At 45.7% G+C, this 17,367-nt stretch overlaps 1 protein-coding gene across 1 annotated transcript in view; it reads right to left on the bottom strand.

Moving 5' to 3' along the window:
* The window catches only part of N4bp2 (NEDD4 binding protein 2), a 69,778-nt gene extending 63,875 nt beyond the window's left edge, over window positions 1-5,903 (bottom strand). The window contains 2 exon segments of the mRNA XM_028882245.2: window positions 441-518; window positions 4,832-5,903. The gene's annotated coding sequence lies outside the window, so the exon portion shown is untranslated.
* Between the last annotated feature and the right edge of the window lie 11,464 nt (window positions 5,904-17,367).

Genomic DNA, 17,367 nt, shown 5'->3' with positions numbered 1-17,367 from the left:
AGACATTGATTGACCAGGATATCCACACAAAAAGTGACTTTCAGTTTCATCTGGAGATGCTGATCTTCCTGATGAGCATATTTTTTTGAGAACATGGATCATGACCTAAAGCTCTTAACATGGTTCCATATATAAGACAGACACATGAAAGATATGTGTAGATGGCTAATGATGAGTAAAATATGAAAGATCAAGACATGAAATTTTAGGGATAGAGAGACTAAACACCCATTAAATGAAAAAACTGGGGGCATAATACAGTTGTCCAAGTCAACACTGTTTCCCAACACCAGCAACACCAGCTCTTCCATATAGTCCAGTAACAAAAATTTCCAATATCTGCTTTCTCATGATTTTTCTCTTAATGGCTCAAATATGTAAATGGAAGCTTGAAAACTCACGTGTAAATATTCATCCCCTATGGTTTCAGTAGTACTTACTGTCTGGCTGGCACTGACAATATCAATGTGCTTAGGAAGGCCACAGTTGACATCTGCAACTCTAAAGCTGTCTTCTTACTAGAAAATATAATAAAATGCAATGTTAAATATACTTAAAAGGCACATTCATATCAAATTACAATCTTTTGGGGGAGCATGGGGTATCACTATATAGCCCCAAAACTTATTCTAGGCTGGCCTGGAATTCAGAGATCCATCTGCCTCTGTCTCCCAAGTGCTGGGATTAAAGGCATGTTTGTGCCACCATGCCCAGCATTCAATTATAATTTTAAATGAATAAAAATCCAAAATAAGAACAGGGTGGTGGTGGTGGTGCATGCCTTTAATCCCAGCACTTGGGAGGCAGAGGCAGGCAGATCTCTGAGTTTGAGGCCAGCCTGGGCTACAGAGTGAGATCCAGGACAGCCAGAACTGTTACACAGAGAAACCAGGCCCCCCACTCCGGAAAAAAATCCAAAAGAGATCGAACATTTAGAAGTACATGATATTGTCAATAGAAAGCTATAGAAAACATAAAGACCTCATTTGACACCACTAAGTAGAATTCTAAGTAGAATACTCTCACAGATTATCAGTGATGAAGAGCAAACAGCAGTCAGGGATTCACTCTGCTTATTTTAGTTGAGCTGAAATAGTCCTTGGATCAGGTAATGGTCTTGACTGCCCTTTCCCCATCCCTAATCCAGGGACTTAGGTTCCCTTCTCCAGCTGCTCAACTATCCTAGCTTTAGCTAGCCACTGCCCAGCCTGCCCCCATGCCTAACCATGACTACTGTCTTTACATTAGTCAAGACATTGAAAACAAAATGAGAAAAAAAAAATCAATTTTTTTAATGTGTGGCAGTTTTTACTTTAAAAAATTAATTTTGCCTTTAGTTTCATTTTTATGTGTGTGAGTATTTTTCCTGCATGTATGTCTGTCTACCACATGACTGCCTAGTGCCCACAGAGACTAGAAGAGGGCATCAGATCCCCTGAAACTGGAGTTACAGATTATTGTGAGCTGCTATGTGAGTGCTATAAACAGAACCTAGGTCCTCTGCAAGATAAATTAAAAAAAAAAAAACTAAAAGAAAAATTCACTAATCGATACTAAAACCCATTGTTAGGTGAAAGATTGCTAGAACTTGACCTTGTACAGCCAGGTGTGGTGGTCCAGCCTCTAATCACCGCACACAAGAGACTAAGGCAGAGTGTGCCAATGTCACAGACCAGCTTGAGTTCATAGCAAGTTTAAACCAGCCTGGGCTACAGGGTGAGACGATCTCAAATCTTTATCCACAAAAAGGGAGGAGAGGTGTTAAAATGACAGAATGATGCATTTCATTTTAGGCACTATTTACCATAACATTCTTTCAAATGGCTCAGTGGTAGTATTTACCTAGCATGTACAAGGCCTGTGTTTGATCTCCATTACCACAAAACTCAAAAGACTTAGGAGTACCAGGGTTTCGAATAGAAAATATCCCCCATGGGCTCACATGTGGAAGGGCTGGTCCCCACCCAGCTGGTGCTATTTTGGGAAAGTGGTAGACACTTTAGGAAGCAGGTTACTGAAGACATGTCCTATGAAAGGTATCTTGTCTCTAGGCGCCTCTCCATCTCTTTCTGCCTCCTGATTGATATGAAGTGAGCAACTATGTTCGGCCCCACACTGCAGTCACCTTATGCCAGGTCTCATCATAGCCCACAGCAACTGGGCCAGCTAAAACCTTGGAAACCACAAGCCAAACATAATAAACCCTTCCTCCCTAATTCACAATGGTCCTCTGGAAGCCAGACACGACACAGTACATCTGTAATGCAGGTGCTCAGAGACAGAGGCAAGAAAGAGGATCCCTGCAAGTTTGAAGCCAAAATGCTCAAAAAAAAAAAAAAAAAAAAAAAAGAGTCCTAGACAGGCCAGGGGGCTACACAGTCAGACCCTATCTCCAGAAACTTGTATTAAAGAGAGCTCTTCCACGCTGAGGGGAGGAAAGCAGTGGCCCACTGCCTCCTCCAGAGTGCCGACTGCTCTCACCTGACTTCATCTCCTCACATGAGGCACTGTGTGAGCCTCTATGACAAGAAGTAGTCCAGTGTGAGCCTCCAATCGTCTGTGTGCGTGAGTGTTTTGCCTGTATGTATGTCTGTGTACCACATGAATGTCTGATGCCCACAGAGACCCAAAGAGGGCCCTGGATCTCCCGGAACTGGAGTCACAGATGGTTATAAGCCGCTGTATAGGTGCTGGTAATTGAACCTAGGTCCTCTGGAAGAGTAGCCAATATTCTTAACCACTGAGCCATCTTTCCAGCCCCAACACTATAATTTGAAAGGCCAATTCATATAGCTTTTTCCTCTTTTTTTTTTTTTGGTTTTTTCAAGACAAGGTTTCTCTGTGTAATCCTGACCATCCTGGAACTCTCTCTGTAGACCAGGCTGGCCTCATATACCTTTTATTCCAGTATATTGTTTAGAATAGTTCTACCATTTTCTATTTTATTATTCACTGTTGTTGTTCATCTCTTGCTGTGCCTAATTCATAAATTGCACTTTATTGTAGGTATTTCTATATACAGGAAAAACATGCTAGGAAGTATTCTATCAGAGCCAGACCTCCAGTCCAAGTCTTTTTTTCTTGAACAATATGTATTATTTCTACATGGGTATCTGTATTTATACTTCCACTCAGGCCTTTGTTTATGTATTTATTTGCAGTGGTACTGAGGACTGAACCTGGAACTTAGATGTGTACTCTTGGTCCCTCTCCTTCTCCCTCTCTGACAATGTTTCATGTAGTTCAGGCTGGCCTAAAACTTGCTACATAGCAGACAGGCTATGCCTCCACCTCCCAAGTGCTAGAAGGAAGGGATTCCACATGCATGTCATAATGCCCTGCCTCCGGTCAAATTCCTAACGCACTACATTGGAATAGTTTATGTTTCACAATGCATTGTTTACACCTCTGCCCTCAAGAATATTCTCAATCTCATAAAGTACTTCCACTCCCCGATGGCTCAAGCCTTCTATTTAGCAAAAATAATCCTTGATTTCTTTTTTTTTTTTTCTTTTTTTCTTTTTAAACAGGGTTTCTTTGTGTAGCCATGGCTGTCCCAGAACTAGCCCCGCAGACCAGGCTGGCCTCCACCTCCAGAGTGCTGGGACTAAAGGCCTGTGCGGTACCACCCTGCGAGTCCTCACTTTCATGGACTGTGATCCTTTCGAAGCCATCATCTAACCTCTCCCATATGGATGTATTCTGATTTCTTCCACCTCCGTCTCCACTATCGCCTCAAACCACATCTCCAACTTCTTGCTTTCTCCTGTCCTTCTTTTAAGGTTTTTTTTTGCTATTTATTTCATATGTACATATGATGCATGGATGTGGGCGTATGCATTCCATGATGTACAATCTTACAGCAATCTATTCTCTTTTCCCATCATATAAGATCTGGGTACTAAACTCAAGTCATCAGCCTCGACAGAAGTGCCTTTACCCCCTAAACCATCTTGCTGGTCCCTTTCTTCTTATTCATCCATTATTTATTCCCTAATTAGACTTTGAGATGATATTTTATATACAACAAAACATCCGAAGAGTGCTTTGTGCATGGGACCCTTTTAATAAAGGTAACACACACACAGGTTGGTACGAGCTGCAGTTTCCCCAGTGCATGATGGGATTGCTCCACTTGTTTCTTTGGCTGGCACTCAGTTTCATCCACAGACTTCTCTTCTGCTCACATGTCTCATGCCACTGTCCCTCCTGGGTTGTGTCACACCACCAGCCTTCTGTTCTACCACTCACTCTGTCTAGGGTCATCCAAGCTCACAGCTTCAACAGCTATAAGTGACTCTATTAAGGAATTCTCCCTCAAATGCTATCGGTAATTGCCACGGGAATATTCCATGGGTACTTCAACGGAAAAGATTTTTCACAATTCTATGGCTTTCACCATCAAGTTCCACTTCCTTGGTGATGCATTCAAGGACTTTGATGACCTGGTTCCTCACCTTAACAGGGTTTCCTCTTCCCCCAGTTCACGTATTCTCTATTCCATCTGTATCTGCAAACTTGCTTCTATCAGGAGGTGAGCCAGTACCACGTACTTCAGACATGCTCAACCCAGAGGTCCCTCTACATCACCCCACCAAAGCAATACTTCCTAGCTCAATTAACTTTCTTTCAGAAAAGTCACCCACTCTGATTTCAACTCAACTCCCACTGCATCCTCGGCACACCTTTACCTTGACACCTTTGTATTTACTTTAGACTATTATTATGAAAGCAAACATGTGAATTATTTAGCAAACAAAAACTCCATAAATATCCTATATGCTAGTATAAGCCAAAAACACTGCTAGTTCCTTTAAAACAGTAGACTTACCATTTCAGCACCTGGAATACTCAGGTCCATAATACAGAGCATCTCTTTCCGACAAATAAAGCACCTACAAAAACAAAATCACAATTCACAATGAGACAAGGAACTAAGAATGGCAATGGACATTCTTTACATCTGCCCAGAACTCCTTCCTCATCCCTTACTCTATGGGGGTCAGCTTCCTGTAAGAGAACACAGGCTATATAAGTGTCACCAAATCACACAGAGCACCACTAACATGAGCCTCTAAGTAAACAAGCCTGTGCTGATAGGAACCAGGTTCATCCTTACTTAGCACAAGGAGAAATGAAGCCCACAGCCATTTTAAGAACAGGAAAGGCCCAGCTACGGTCAAGTCCCCACCCTTATGGCCACCTTCATCATACAATTTCTATTATATTGTCATATGAGCCAATAACAGCCACCCCTACAGGCCACTTCCAGAACCTGAACTCCAAAAATGCCTAACGAATAACAAAAAACCGAATAGATGTCAAAGAATATTTTACATTCAGGCTTAGAAAATTTTCATCTATCAGAACCAATGTCTCTGTTCTTTCTCTACTAAGTGAGCTCCCAAATTACTATTTCATTGCTTTTTTATTATATTTCAATGCAACTCAGACCCTATTTTTTAGACATTTTGTTATACCTTAAACCAGTACATGGTGAACGACAAATAAACAAGTAATTACAGTGTGGTGGAGAGACCGCGGAGTACTAAGGAAACACAGGCTTGTGACCCAGTCTGTGTCAAAGAGATCCTTAGTAGACTATCGCCCACACTGAGACAGGGCAGACAAGGCTGACTTAGCCAACGAAAGTGAGGGAAGCAGGGAAGTAAGGAGACATTCAAGACAGACACAGGCTTCTGTAACAATGCCTAGATTTAAAGAATTCATCATGTTGAAGGAAAAGTGAGAGTCAGCCTCGCTCACTGAGGGGAAGGAGGGCACAGGAGGAGGAAGTGATTCTGAAGTCAAATCCTAAGGATCCTGATAGCCAAATCTAGCTCACGGAGCAATGAAGGGGAAAAGTAAAAAAATCCCACAACCAGCAAGGCAGTGGTGGTGCACACCTCTATTCTCAGCCCTCGGGAGGCAGAGGCAGGCGGATCTCTGTGAGTTCCAGGCCAGCCTGGTCTACAGAGTGAGTTCCAGGACAGCCAGGGCTACACAGAGAAACCCTGTCTCGAAAAAAACCAAAACTAAAAACAAAAAAAAAAAAAAATCCCACAACCAAGTTACCTGCTCAGCTCAAATGTGTCAGAACGACAACTCTGGCTACAGTGAAAACACAAAAACAACCAACGGACGGCCAATGAAGAAGCCATTACAGCACCCAGGCTGAGAGGATGCTAACTGGAGAACACACGGCAGCATTAAGGATAAGTAAATATATCCAAGAGACTATCGGAGAAGTACTCTATGCAAGGAAGAGCTTCTATTTCTGCCAAGGAGTGTACACACCTATGCACTACCTAGTCTAATCTCCCCAGAGAGATGAGATGGAAAAGGGACAGTCCCATGTACTTTTTTGGTCTGAAGATGGGACAGCTGCTGATGACTGCAGCTTTGGGGCATGCAGAGTATGAATCACCTGAAAGAATAGCCAATGGGCACGTCACTAAGCCAGATGTCCAGGTACCGGGAAAGAGCTCTGGGCTAAAGAGTTACACAATTATCAGCACATACAAGGTAAACGCAGAAAATCCTGGCCAGATGGTGGTGGAGCACGTCTTTAATCCCAGCACTTGGGAGGCAGAGGCAGGAGAATCTCTGTGAGTTTGAGGTCAATCTGGTCTACAAAGTGAGTTCCAGGACAGCCAGGGCTGCTACACAGAGAAACTCTGTCTGGGGAATTAAAAAAAAAAGTATCTGTGATTCATACTAAAAATTATTTAATACCCACATTCTTTTAGAGCAGTGGTTCTCAACCTGTAGGTCGCATATAAAATACCCTACATATTAGATATTTACATTAAAATTCATAACAGCAGCAAAATTACAGTTATGAAGTAGCAACAAAATAACTTTATGCGCCGGGCAGTGGTGGCGCATGCCTGTAATCCCAGCACTCGGGAGGCAGAGGCAGGTGGATCTCTGTGAGTTCCAGGCCAGCCTGGTCTACAGAGCTAGCCCAGGATAGGCTCCAAAGCTACAGAGAAACCCTGTCTCAAAAGAAAAAAAATAAATAAATAAATAAATAAATAAATAAATTATGCTTGGAGCGGGGCGGGTCACCATAACATAAATACTGTATTAAAGGGTCACAGCATTAGGAAGGTTGAGAACCACTGGTCTAGGGTGTTGGGAATGGTAGTAAGCCCAAAATACTAAGATTCAATGCCAGCCTTCCAGCACTTCCTGGTCTACAGAGGACTGTTACTCAGTACAGCAGTGTAGGGAGGAATGACGATAACTTTACCTTAAACACCATCTACATCCCAAAGCTGTGTCAGCAGAATGTGCGGGGAGGGGGAGGGACACGGAACACGACATGGAGAGATGAACGGTTAGTGCTGCTGTTTGGGGTTTTTGTTTTGTTTTGAGATAGGATCTCACTATACAGCCCTAGCTAACCTCAAAATCACTATGCAAGCCAGGCTGGCCTTGAACTTGCAGTGACCCCCTGCCTCTGTCTCCCCAGTTCTAGTAACAGACTGAGAGACCTTGCCCATCTAGAAGAGGAATTTTCAGTGCCCACTTTGAAATAACAGCAAAAAACCAAGTACTATTCATAACAATCTCCCAAACTCATTCCTCAATTTAATTAACAGAAAGCACTTATTAAATATCCTATTTAAAAGATACAGATTGGAGATCAGGCACAGTGGTGCATGTCTTTAATCCTAGCACATGGGAGGCAGAGGCAGGGGAATCTTTGTGAGCTTGAGGCCACCTGGACAGCTGAGTTCCAGGACAGCCAGGGCTATGTAGAGAGACACTGTCTCAAAAAATAATAAAAATAAAATTTGATTTTATTACCTTTCCCCCTCAAGCCCTCTGCACATTCTTCTCTTTTTTAAATGTATACTGATGTCTTGCCTGTATGTATGTCTGTACACCACATGTATACTTGGTACCTATGGAGGTGAAAGGAGGATGTCAGGTCTCCTGAGACTAGAGTTACAGACTGCTGAGCTGCCATGTGGGTGCTGGGAATCAAACCCAGGTCCTCTGGAAGAGGAGCCAGTGCTCTTAACTGTTGAGCCATCTCTCCAACATCCCTTTCTGGCTTTTTGAGGTAGGATTTCTAGCTCAGACTGGCCTGGAACTCATTATGTAGCCCAGGCTAACCCTGAACTTATTTGTGGCAGTCTTCCTGCCTCAGCTTCCCAAGTCCTGAGATGACCCGTGAGAACCACTCTTGGCTTGTTCTGGTTTAGAAGTCCTATTTTAATTACATTTAAGTTCTGAAAGAATTCTTTCTAGACTTTAGACTTCTCACTGTGGTTCTTTCATCATCTATTGGGACTTTGGTAGGTACACATTTAATACGAAGCAGCTTTAACAAGAACAAGACCCAAGACCATCCTCAGCCACATACTAAATTCAAGGTCAGTCTGGGCTACATGACACTGTGCCAAAAAAATAAAAGGGTAGAAACCGACAAGCCATACTTAAAACAATGACCTGTGGACCACCAGCCTAGGAAGTTTTAGTGAACCAGGCACACACTAACGTAGGAGCAACAATGTGGAATTTCTGGCTAGTTATTCATTGATTAGTAGTCATAAAAATCCAGCTGACTCACCAATTTAGTGTCCCAAAGAAATCAATGAAGTACTCTTTTAATTTGTTAAGTTCTGTGTGTTCAGATAGAATCGATTAGATTAACTGCAGTCTAGGTGTACTAATTCATCGCTAGAAGGCAATGAGCTCTGAGCTCTGGGACAAGGAGGAAAGTCCTCCCAGCCTTCGTAATGCCTTCCTTCTAACCACTGCAAAACCTACCCTAGGCCGAAGACCTCCAGGAGGACAGGCAGGAGGATACAACTAAATCCAATAACCAAAACCCTTAACCATTTTAAAAATATGTATCTTTTTTGTTTGTTGGGGTTTTTTTTGTTTTTTCGAGACAGGGTTTCTCTGTGTAGCTTTGCACCTTTCCTGGATCTCACCCTGTAACCCAGGCTGGCCTCAAATGTACAGAGATCCGCCTGCCTCTGCCTCCCGAGTGCTGGGATTAAAGGCGTGCGCCACCACCGCCCAGCATATGTACCCTTATACATGGGAAACTAAAGTGTCAGAGGGAAAAATGTCCAGGTGAGGCTCCAATACATTTTATTTCATCCACATAAGACATATTTGTACATGGTGGCAGTTGACCCTACAATCAATGACATGGCCATTTACTTGGGATAATTTATTATACTGGCACATAAAATAGTAAGAATGTCTTATAACTGATGGGTTGAATGGATTTTTGAAAATGTAGTTATTTTCTGGGTATCAAAGATTTAGGCCAGACATGGTGGGGTTCACCTTCAATCCTAGCTTGGAAAGTAGAGGTAGGTAGATTCCTATATGCGTTTGAGGCCAGCATGGTCTACACAGCAAGTTCTGAACAGCAAGGCTAGCTACACAGTGAAACCCTATCTCAGACAAAAAGCAAATGAAGTTCTAGTTTCAATGGAAATGTGCTAAGAGAAAGGTGAGAATCATAAAACTCTAAGTTTCCCTGAATCCTCGTGTATACCTTGCTTGGGTGACATTTAGCAATTTGAATATTTCCTAGTCTCTTCTTATCTGTAATCAGAACTAAAAACAATGCATGCAAATTTCCACAGTGAGGTGAATTAAACACAAATACTATCCATAAAGTCCTTAGAACAGTACCTGGCATCAGTAGGTGTGGTTTTATGACCATGAAGATGAAGACAATCAAGGAAATAATGTATTACTCTGCCTAGCACAGGAAGTACCAAGAGGGTTCGATCTCAATTCCTACATAAACTATTTTCGAGAGAATTTAACAGATGTTGAGATTCACTGCTTGACCTGACAGGTGACTCCTCCCCAAACTTACATCATTTTGCATATGAAAGGCTGAAGGGAAGTTAAAAAAAAAAAAGGCAAGTCTTTCCTACAACTCAAGCTGACTAGTAAACTGCTCTGCTGGGTACGGTTGCCCATACCTTTAAGTACTTGAGAAGAAGAGGCAGGTGACCTCTGCGTGGAGGCCAACCTGTAGGAAGTTCCAGGCCAGCCGAGGCTATATACGGCGACCCTATCTCAAAAAAATAAAAATAAAATGAAGCTTCCTTTGTATATCAAAAGGCAAGGATAACCAGGATTAATAACGAAGGTTTAAAAAGATTTTTTTAAAACACACATCTACAATGATAGTCGTTAGCCTCTAATTGTGTACACGATGCACGCCTTTACCACAACATGCTGTTTTCCTATGAAGTTCAGTACTGTACTGCCACTGTTTCCCCCTCACGGCCACTAAAGCCAACAGGTGCACAGACCCGCTGGGTACTGTATGCTGATTTGCAGGAAAGGCAGGTCTATTAAGCCTTTTCCGGTTGGGTTGCTTTGTTGTTGTTGTCTGTTTGTTTGTTTGTTTTCTCCTCGTTAACTAAATCGCGGTCTCTCTGCAGAGAAGCAGCAGCCATTTCTTTCTCATTCTTCCCACCTTCGCCACCACGGTAGCCCCCCATCCTCGCAGAACATTTAAATAATGCGTTGGCATAGTAACCGAAAATGGACTTCATTTCTGACCTTTAAGAACAACAACAACAACAACAAAGATCGGCTGAAGGAAAACCATACCACGCCTGTCAAGGCACAAAACGCATGTTCTGATTTCTTAAAATACGTAAGAATTATCTCTGCGAAAACTGAACCACAGGAGTTCAAAGGAGTTGCAGTCGAGAGCTAATCTGAAAGACAAGAGTGGAAGCGGTCTTTTTTTTTTAAAGGGCTGAAAAGGGGGACATTGTTATCAAAGGACAACGTATTGACATAAATAAATAAGTGAAAACGGAGAGGCAGAGGCAAATCAGTCATTGTTTTCTAAAAGGCCAGGTTATCTCCGGGATTTTCTCCTCGGAGCTCAACCAATCCCCACCTTTTCTGAGTTAACCAGTCTCCAGGCAAGCCGCGCTTCCTGATTGGCTCGGAGGTATCGAGTAGAAAAAGCAGCCAATCCTTCCCCAAGTCAGAACTGTGCTATGGAGACATTACAACCACTGCATGGCAAGAATGTGTACAAACCTGTCGGTGCAGCAAATCTCAGCTGCTACCCCTAAAGACAGTTGCGGAAGGAATCTCTAAAGCCAGCGGGCCCCCCCTAGCTCAGACGTGGCTTCGACTTTAAAAAAAAAAAATTCCTCGGGCTCTCTTTTCTGGGGGAATCGAAGTGTCGTAACCAAAAGCGCACACGGGGTAAACTCTGCCCTCGGTATGACTCATTCTCTCGCAGCCCGGTTTCCAGAGAGCTCGCACTGGTATCCGGGAGAGCGGGAAGGAAAGTTCGGGGTGGGAAGGGGCCGGGGTGGCAGGCGCACACGCCGGGAGGGGGAGGCAAGCGTGCCCCCGGCGGGGTGCAGAGCGAGCGATCGAGCGTACGTGCGTGTGTGGTTTGGAAGGGAGTAAATAAACACCTCTACGAGCAAGCACTCCGTGCCCGGGCAGGCGGCCCAAGTTCCCAGAAGGCTCGGCCTGGGAAAACGGCGGGGAAGGCTCGCGGGGGCGCGAGGTCAAGTCGGGGCGAGGAGGCACCGGGAGAGCCCCGGGGGCGGGAGGGGTGTGTCGCGGCCTGGAGGCCCGCCAGGCGCTGGAGGCCCGGGAAGCGGCCGCGGCGCCCGCCCGCCCGTCCGCCCGCCTTCCCTCGGCTCCCCGGGCCGCGCGCCAGGGCCCGCCTCCCGCGACGCCTCACTCCCCTTCCGCCCGGCGCCCGGCCCGCGCTTGCCCGGGTCTCCGCGTCGCTCGCCGCCCGCCCCGGGGCCCTCTCCTCTCCCGGGATCCCCCCACCCCGACCTCCGCGCACCCAACCCCGCGCGCGCAACCTTTCCATCCCCTTCTCCTCGCTTGGCCCCCTTCTCCCCGGGTCCCGTCGCCTGTCTCTCCCCCCCCCCCCCCCCGCAACAACTCTCCGTCTTTACCTGCTCCGGGGAGCGGGACGTCGAGGCCCCGGGTGCCGCGTCGTCGAGTGAGCGCCGCGGGTCCGCACAGCCCTTTCCCGCCGCCGCTGCTGCTGCTGCTGCTGCGCTCTCCGGCGCGGCGCGGCGCGGCGCGGGGCTGGCGAGCAGCTGTGGCCGCGGGGAGGGAGGGAGGTGGAGGGGGGAGAGAGAGAGACGCAGCGAGCGAGGGGACGAGCGTGCGGAGCGGGGACACACTGCCGCTCTCCGTCCGACCCGGGAAGAGCAGCGGCCCTCTCCGGAGCCCGCCGCCGCGAGAGGGCGGGTGGGCGGCCGCGTGGGGAGGGGTCTCGCGGGCCGCCGCAATGGCTGCCACGTCGCCAGGTGGATCGCCGCCCTCCGCCCCCGCCCCGGCTCGGGGCCGTGACCTCTGTCACTCAGGCCCCTCCACCCCACCCCACCCCCGGGGGCTCCCTCCAGGGTGCGTCGGCCCACGCACGCCCCAGGAACCGGCCCGGTGACCCGAGCCCACCGGTGCTGGCCACTCGCGGGCTTCCCTTAAGGGAAGCGAGTCCCGGGCCTGGCGGACGAGCGGGCGGGCGGGCGGAGCAGCCTGGGACCCGCGGAGGGTCCCCACCCACCCGGGGGGCTCTCCCGGAAGCTTGCGGCGCGCTTCCCGCGTCCCCTCGGGCTCTGGGCAAGAAGGCGGGCGCGGGTCTGTCCCTTTGGCGGTGCCGCGGGGCCCCGCGGACTGCTCGTCCCGGTGTGCCGCGGCCGGGTCAAAGCCCTCACCTCGCTCCCCGAACCCGAAAAAAGCCAAAAAACAAGGTCGTTTTTTTGGCCCGGGCGGCGAGGGAGGAACTGGGAGCTGGGGCGGGCCGGGCTGCAGCTGCGAGGTCGGCGGGGCGAGGCGGGCGGTGGGGCCCGCGGTGGCCCCACGGGGGCCCCCCGCTCGCTCGGGGCAGACAAGGCGGAGGCGCCCCCGCGGGGAAACAAAGGGCCCGCGGCCACCGCGGCGACCGGGACGGAGGCTGCCGGTACCCGGCCCGCGCCGCCAACGTGCGGTCGGCACACGCTGGCCCGAGCCCAGGAGAGCTGCGGCCTTTGCCCCCGCGGAGCTGGAGTTTTCAGGTGCCAAGAAAAAGCAACAGTGTTCCCTTCCCTCTGCCGATCCGGGAGTGTTAGCCCGTCCCCTAAGCCCGCTCCATGTTTTTCCGTGCTGGACTCTTGACTTCCCTGTTTCATGTGTCCCTGCCCTGACGCGAAACGATCGCGGTGCTTTCAGAGTACAAAAGTGTCTCACGCTAGCCTTCTGATTAATGATGATACTGGACGTTTCGGCTTTTTTTTTTTCTTTTCTTTTCTGTTTTCTTCGGGAGTTTGCTCTCTCTTTGTAATTACTTTGTATTCTTTCACTGCCCCACCCCCCCTGCCGCAGTAAAATAACCTCATGATAAAGTATTCGCCTACATCAAAGAGACAGATTAACTGTCAGTGCTGTTACGGCAATTACTTAAACTGAATGTAAATTTGGAGAGAATACAAGTGAAAAAATGTTTCCCTTCCTTCCTTCGGGTCTGGTTTCAAACACTCTCACACTCAATGAGAAAATGGTCTAGTGGTTGGTTTGTTTGTTTGTTTGTTTGTTTGTTTTAGAAACTAGTACATTTAAGCAGAGACCTTAGGGTGGTAAATTTTCTGAAAAATCTCCCACACAGAAAAGAATATAAAAGGAAATTTTTTGGCTTTTTAGAGATGTTGAGTTTCAGTGTTTAAAAAAATTACTACACAAGCGCCTTTATTAAGGCTTTTTCTAAATATCATAAACAAAAAAATGTAATAATCCAGAATCCCAAGCATAAATAGCTATTGCTGAGAACCTAACATTAACTCTGCTCCAAGCAGCTATTAGGAGGCTAATAACTAACTAATATATGCCACTTTTGAAATGAAAGAACCTTAGTAATTATAAACTTCAAACAAATCTAGCAAGCCTATATTAATTTTGTTCACCTGAAGTATGTTCAACACGATAATAAAAACTTGTATTTAAGTTCTTGATTTTCTTTTGAACATCGGTTAAGGATTTATCACCTCTTAAGTCTGAACAATAAAAAAGGAATTAACATTAGAGAATATATTTCAAGGCAAACACCACCCAAGCTGAATTATTTTTGCTTACTATTTCAAAAGAAAAATGTCAACCCCATAAAATGCTGAAAGTCAGAGGCAAAGAACAAAGCGGTCTCTACCAGCGTTCACAATGCCAGGCTGGCTTGAACAGTTACAAGGCTCCTGCTTCCTTATTGGTTCACATTCTAAGCCAATAGGAAAAGTACAACACATCTTTCAAAGGAGAGACAGCATTGGAATAAATGGATTGTTTATCACGTTCTCTTCCAAGCTCGTGTGTCCTGTCATTTCAAAGAAGAAATGTAAGAATTATTGATGGGTGATACTCCTCACAACACACACACCTTCTGAAGTCTTCCAGTTGACTCTAGTATAATTGGTTATAATCAATTACGTGAAAGTAATATTTCTTTAAAATACCAGGTGAATGTGAAGATTGGCAAAATGCCTACTAGCTTTTTTATTAATGAGGTAAGTCCTCAAGTTTTAGATAAGAAACTAACCTTTAAGGGAATAGTGAAAATTTGTAAATGTTTTGCCAAAATGACATCGGCTTTTGTGAATAAAATTGCCAAGGCATCACAAATCTGTATCTTACCTAGAGCCATTTTGAACATATGTAACGGATAAATTCTCAACCTGCTTGTTTATATTTGCATTTAGAGCCTAAGTATGATTTCATTCCAACAAAAGTAATCTGTGGCACTTTACTATTCCTCTGCCTTGGGTTCTGATCTACATACAGCATTCTGGTTAATTCTAGCTATTTACATATATGTGATTTCCCTTGCTGGGTTATCAATTCCTGGAAGATAGGTTGTTCCCCGCCCAGCCTTGTGTTCCTCACTGCCAAACCCAGATACTTGTACAAAATAAGCAGTGAGCCAAGTGAAAGCTGGAGTAAGCGTGCCCTATGACAGCAGATGGTAAACCGAAGGAGAATATGTCTGGGTTTTTTTCTTACATGATAGCTGATCGATTGTTTTCATTCCCAATTACACTTGGAATTGTTGCTAGGATGTTATTAAGAGAAAGCAGAGCATACACTGAAAGCCTGTGTCTTATTTCAGGTCTCAGAAGGGCTGGGGTTGTAGCTCAGTAACAGACCCCCTGCTCTTGCTTAGTGTGTGAAGCCTCGGTACTAGAGAAATCAAACGAGTCCTGTGGAAACGGAATAGAAGATGCTACTGCTGTTATCTAAAGTAAATGAGCTTTAGTGGATTTGTGTCCGACTTCCTCACCACACTCAGACAATGGTAGTTCTGTGGCCTTGAGAATTGCTTCAGTTCTCCAAACTCAGTTTCCTCATCTTTCAGATGACACTCATAGTATCTACTCTTTGAATGATTAAATAATGAACACATTAGAAGTTCAATAAATTATTATAGATATGAGTGGGCTCAGTCATGAAAAAAGTATAATTTTCTACAATTATTTAATCTATAAAAGGCAGGTAGAGTTCCACGGGTGGTGGTGGTGCACACCTTTAGTCCAGGCAGAGGCAGGCCGATCTCTGTGAGTTCGAGGCCAATCTAGTACAGAGCAAATTCCAGGACAGCCAGAGCTGTTACATAGAGAAACCCTGTTTTGGGGGGCGGGGGAGGCAGGTAGAATCACTTAAAGTTGTCAGAGGTTGGGGACACATATGGCTCAGTGGGTGAAGTGTTTGCCATGAAAGTGTCAGGGCCAGAGTTCAGATCCCTGGGACATAGATAAATGGTGGGTGTGGCAGCCTCCCTATAATTAGATCACTTGAAAGGTGGAGCTATGATCCCTTCTGTAAATAGCCACATCAGCGAGCTCTGGGTTCAAGTGAGAGATCCTGCCTTAAAGTACAGTGGAGAGGAATGAAGATGCCTCGTGTCGGCGTCCAGCTGCAAACATGCATGCACCCACACAACTGTGAACATGCATACAAGCCCACATGCAGATCCGAAAAGACCATGATGAATCCCACTACTTTATATCCTACAAAATTAACTTTGAAAATTCAGTAAACGGGCTAAAAATAGCTGAGGGGTAAAGTGCTTGCTCTACCAGCATAAAGAACAGAGTTCAGGTTCCCAAAACCTACAGAAAAGCTGGGTAGATGTGGCATCCCTCTGTGATCCCAGCACTCAGCAGGCCAGACTAGCCCAACTGAGTTCTGGGTTCAAGAGCCTTGTTAAATAGAGTGAGAGGGATCGAGGTCAGTTCTGGTCCTGTGTATACACGTGCCCACCACACCCACTCCCTCACACAATGCAAGAAAAGAAAAAATGTCCTGCGTGAAGGACGGAGCACCATGGGCATCTACCAGAAGAGATTTTTGTTTTCTTGTTTATTTTCTTATCTTTTCTTAAGATGTGTGTGTGTGTGTGTGTGTGTGTGTGTGTGTGTGTGTGTGTGTGTGGTGCATGCAAGTATTCTCAGAGGCCAGAAACTGGCGTTGGATTCCCAGGAACAGGAGTTATAGGGTGGTGAGCCATCCAACATTTTTGTCCAAAATTTGAGTCCTTTGGAAAGCAGTAAGTCCTCATCAACCAATGAGCCATCTCTCTCGCCCCCAGATTTGTCTCCATTTTAAGATAGGCTCTCAATTATTAACCCAAGTAGGCCTGGAATTCATGGTCCTCTGTCTCTGTCCTCTGCGTTCTGGGGTCACAGGCATAGACTTCCCCACCCAGCCAGAGGAGGTTACTGCTACCAATCAGGAGAACTCTGACATGAAAAAAAAGAAAACTTAGTATGTCGCTCTTTTCTCAGAAACAGTACTCACTATGCTAGCTTTTCTCAAAGTTGTGAGAAAATACACAAATAAAGGATAGTAAAGAAATTAAAATAAGGGGTGATTAAAAATAGGCTTTCTCTAGCCGGGCGGTGGTGGCGCACACCTTTAATCCCAGCACTCGGGAGGCAGAGCCAGGCGGATCTCTGTGAGTTCGAGGCCAGCCTGGGCTACCAAGTGAGTTCCAGGAAAGGTGCAAAGCTACACAGAGAAACCCTGTCTCGAAAAACCAAAAAAAAAAAATGCTTTCTCAAAGTTATGAAAAAACAAGGAGTCAATAGTACATGTCTTTTAAACTGGAGGGTTCTTCTTAGTCCTTTGTGTTTTTCCCCTTGAGTTCACAGAGCCTTTATGATACTCATGTGCTAATGAACTTTAAGAGAGTATTGTATTAATAAATATATCCAAACTTATTTGACTACAAGTAAGTAGTCAAATTAATGGCAAGTGTCTCGGGACATATTCAGATTGTATATTATTCTATAGGAGGAAACATTTATCTGTTCATCTGACAGTCCATGTGTCTAAATCCTGCTACTCAGGTCAGCC

The sequence above is a fragment of the Peromyscus leucopus genome, chromosome 10 (assembly GCF_004664715.2).
Source record: "Peromyscus leucopus breed LL Stock chromosome 10, UCI_PerLeu_2.1, whole genome shotgun sequence".
NCBI classification, from domain to species: Eukaryota; Metazoa; Chordata; class Mammalia; order Rodentia; family Cricetidae; genus Peromyscus; species Peromyscus leucopus.
Note: the sequence above shows the minus strand (reverse complement) of the source record. Positions and strands in the feature narration are given on the sequence as shown.